Source organism: Rousettus aegyptiacus, unplaced genomic scaffold, assembly GCF_014176215.1.
Source record: "Rousettus aegyptiacus isolate mRouAeg1 unplaced genomic scaffold, mRouAeg1.p scaffold_m13_p_9, whole genome shotgun sequence".
Lineage (NCBI taxonomy): Eukaryota > Metazoa > Chordata > Mammalia > Chiroptera > Pteropodidae > Rousettus > Rousettus aegyptiacus.
The window spans coordinates 49628963-49633078 of record NW_023416312.1 but is presented as its reverse complement, the minus strand read 5'-3'; positions in this window follow the sequence as shown (position 1 = coordinate 49633078).

Sequence of the window (4116 nt, the reverse complement as noted above, 5' to 3'; positions counted from 1 at the left end):
TCTCTCTTACCCTGTCTACCTACCCCCTCCCGTAGTCCCTACCCTTTGGTAACCATTAGTCTATTGTCCATTTCCATGAGTCTCTGTTTGTATGCCCTGGTCATTTGTTGCTTTTAAGCTTATATCCCATATATGAGTGATATCATATGTATTTCAATTTTTTCTGCCTGGCTTATTTCACTTAGCATGATTATCTCAAGGTCCAGCCATGTTGTCCCAAATGGTAGTATTTCATCTCTTCTTATGGCTGAGTAATATTCCATTATATATATGTGCCACCAATTCTTTATCCAATTATCTATCATAGGACACTTTGGTTGCTTCCATGTTCTGGCCACTGTGAATAATGCTGCTATGAACATCAGTGGCAAATATCTTTTTGGACATGGGTTTTCAAGTCTTCGGGGTATATAACCAGTTGAGAGGTTGTTGCATCATATTGTAGATCAATTCTCAGTTTTTTTGCGGAACCTCCACACTGTTTTCCATAGTGGCTGTATCAATTTTCAGTCCCAACAGCAGTATATAAGGGCTCCTTTTCTCCACATTCTCTCCAACATCTATTATTACTTGTCCTGTTCATTATAGCTATTCTAACAGGTATAAGATGATATCTCATTGTGGTTTTGATTTGCATTTCCCAAATAGCTAGTGATGTTGAGCATCTCTTCATATATTTGTTAGCCATTTGTATGTCCTCAATGGAGAAGTATCTGTTCAGGTCCTCTGCCCATTTTTTGATTGGATAGTTTGTTTGTTTGTCTGTTTGTTTGTTTTTGTTGTTGTTATTAAGTCATTTGAGTTTTTTGTATATTTTGGATATCAGGCCCTATCGAAAGCCTTATTGCAAATATATTTTCCCATTTGGATGGTTGTCTCTTTACCTTATTGATGGTTTCTTTGCTGAGCATAAGCTTTTTAGTTTGTTGTAGTCCCATTCATTTATTTTAACTTTTACTTCCCTTGCTGTTGAGACCAAGTTCATAAAATCCTTTTTAAGCCCAAGGTCTTTGAGTTTAGTTCCTGTGTTTTCTTCTATGCATTCTATTGTCTCAGGTCCTATATTCAGATCCTTAATTCATTTTGAGTGAATTTTGGTGTGTGGTGATGACAATGGTCTAGCTTTATTCTTTTGCAGGTGGCTTTCCAGGTTTCCCAGCACCACTTATTGAAGACGCTTTCCTTTCTCCACTGTAAGTTTTTGGCATTTTTGTCAAAAATTATTTGCCCATATAAATATGTGTCTACTTCTGGTCTCTTGATTCTTTTCCACTAGTCCCTGTGTTTGTTTTGCTGCCAATACCAAGCTGTTTTGATTACCGTCTCTTTGTAGTATAATTTGAAGTTAGGCAGAGTGATGACTCCAGCCCCTTTACTTTTTCTAAGGATGGTGTTAGCAATTCAGGGTCTTTGTGTTTCCACACAAATCTCATAATTTTTTGTTTTATTTCTTTAAAAAGTGCTGATGGGATTTTTATGGAAGTTGCATGAAAACTGTATAATACTTTAGGTAATATGGTCATTTTAACTATGTGATCCTTCCAATCCAAGAACATGGAATATCTTTCCACTTCTTTGTATTTTCTTTGATTTCTTTTAATAGGGTCCTGTAGTTTTTATTATATAAGTTCTTCACTTGTTTTGTTAGATATTCCTAGGTATTTTATTCTTTTTATTGCAATTGAAAAAGAAATGATTTTTTCCAGTTTTTTTTCTGACACATCGTAAGTAGAGTATAGGAATGCTATGGATTTTTGAATGTTGATTTTGTATCCAGAAACTTTACTATTTTTCTTATTGTTTCAAGTGTTGTTCTTGTGGAGTTTTCTACATAGAGAATCATGTCATCCCCAAATAGTGACAGTTTGATTTGGTATCCTATTTGGAAGCCTTTTATATTTTTCTCTTCCATGATTCCATTTTCTAGGACCTCCAACATTTTATTGAATAACAATGATAGTGGACAGCTTTGCCTCATTCCTGATCTTAGAGGGAAAGTTTTTAGTTTTTCACCATTAAATATAATGTTGGCTGAGGGATTGTCATATATGGCCTTTATTATGTTAAGATACTTTACATCTATGCCTATTTTCTTAAGTGTTTTGATCATAAATTGATGCTGTATCTTGTCAAAGGCTTTTTCTGCATCTATTGATATGATCATATGATTCTTATTTTTAAATTTGTTTATGTGGTGTATCACATCAATTGATTTCTATATGTTGAACCATTCCTGGGCCTCTGAGAAGAAGCCCACTTGATCGTGGTGTATAATCTTTTTAATAGGTTACCGTATTTGGTTCTCTAGTATCCTATTTAGAATTTTTGCATCTATGTTCATGAGAGACATTGGTCTATGGTTTTCTTTTTTTGTCTTATCTTTACCAGGCTTTGGTACAAAGGTAATACTGGCCTCATAATATGAGTTGCAAAGTATTGCCTCCTCTTTGATTTTGTGGAAGAATTTGCAGAGAATAGGTATTAAATCTTTGAATGTTTGTTAGAATTCACTGGTGAAGCCATCTAGTCCTGGACTTTTACTTTGTGGTAGGTTTTTGATGATTGTTTCAATTTCCATACTGCTGATCAGTCTATTTAGATTTTCTTCCAGTTCTTCTTGATTCAGTCTAGGAAGGTTATATCTTTCTAAGTACTGGTTTCTTTTGTCCAGGTTTATTAAATTTGGTGGTATATACTTTTTCATAGTATTCTTGTATGATCCTTTGCATTTCTGCCGTTTCTGTCGAATTTCTCTTCTTTCATCCCTGATTTTGTTTATTTGCATCCTTCCTCTCTCTTTTTTTTCTAGTGAGTCTAACCAGAAGTTTGTCAATTTTACTAACCTTCTCAAAGAACCAGCTCCTTGTTGTATTTATTTTTTCTACTGTTTTTGTTTGTTTGTTTGTTTGTTTTCAATTTCATTTATTTTTGCTCTAATTTTGATGATTTCTTTCCTTCTGCTGAACTTAGGCTTCATTTGTTCTTCTTTTTCTAGTTTTTTAAGATGAAGTGTTAGCTTGTTTTTTGGGGTTCATTCTTATTTTTGGATGTAGGCCCGTATGGATATGAACTTTCTTCTTATGACTGCTTTTGTCATGTCCCAAAAGCTTTGATATGTTATACTATTATTATCATTCATTTCCATGTATCTCTTGATCTCCCTTTTCATTTCTTTTCTAACCCAGTTATTCTCCAGTAGTATGTTGTTTAATCTCCATTTATTTGTGGTTCTTTCCACTTTCTTTTCACAGTTGATTTCTTGTTTCAAAGCATTATGATCAGAGAATATGGTTGCTATGATTTCAGCCCTCTTATATTTGTTGATGCTATCTCTGTGTCCCAGTATGTGATTAATACTTGAGAATGTTCCATGTGCATTAGCAAAGAATGTATAAGCAGCTGTTTTTGGATGGAAGACTCTGTAAATGTCAATTATGTCCAGTTGGTATAATGTGTCATTTAAGGATGTCATTTCCTTATTGATTATCTGTTTGAATGATCTGTTTATATCTGACAGTGGAATAATTATGTCCCCTAGTATGATAGTGTTTTGGTCTGTTTCTCTCTTTAGTTCTGTTAGTAATTGCTTGACTTATTTCGGGGCTCCCTGATTGGAAGCATAGATATTAAGAAGTAATCTATCTTCTTGGTGCATGATTCACTTTATCATTATAAATTGTCCCTCAGTATCTTTCTTTACCTTTTTTATTTCAAAGTCTATCTTGTCTGATATTAGTACCACTACTCCTGCTTTTCTCTGAATGGCATTTGCTTGAAATATCATTCTTCACCCTTTTACTCTGAATCTATATTTGTCTATATGAGATCTGTTTCCCGGAGACAGTATATGGTTGAGTTTTGTTTTTTATATATTTTGCAACTCTGTGCCTTTTTATTGGTGAGTTGGATTCATTTACACTTAGGGTGATTATTGAAATATGAGGTCTTCTTATAGCCATTTTATCTTTTGCTTTCTGGTAATTCAGTGTTTCTCTTGTTTCCTTGTCCTTGTGCTTCTGTTTTCTTTATTTTGGTTGACTTTTGTCAGTTTTTCCTCTGGTCTTTCTTGTTTTATGTTATATACAACTGTTCTGAATCTTTGGAGTGTGGTTACCA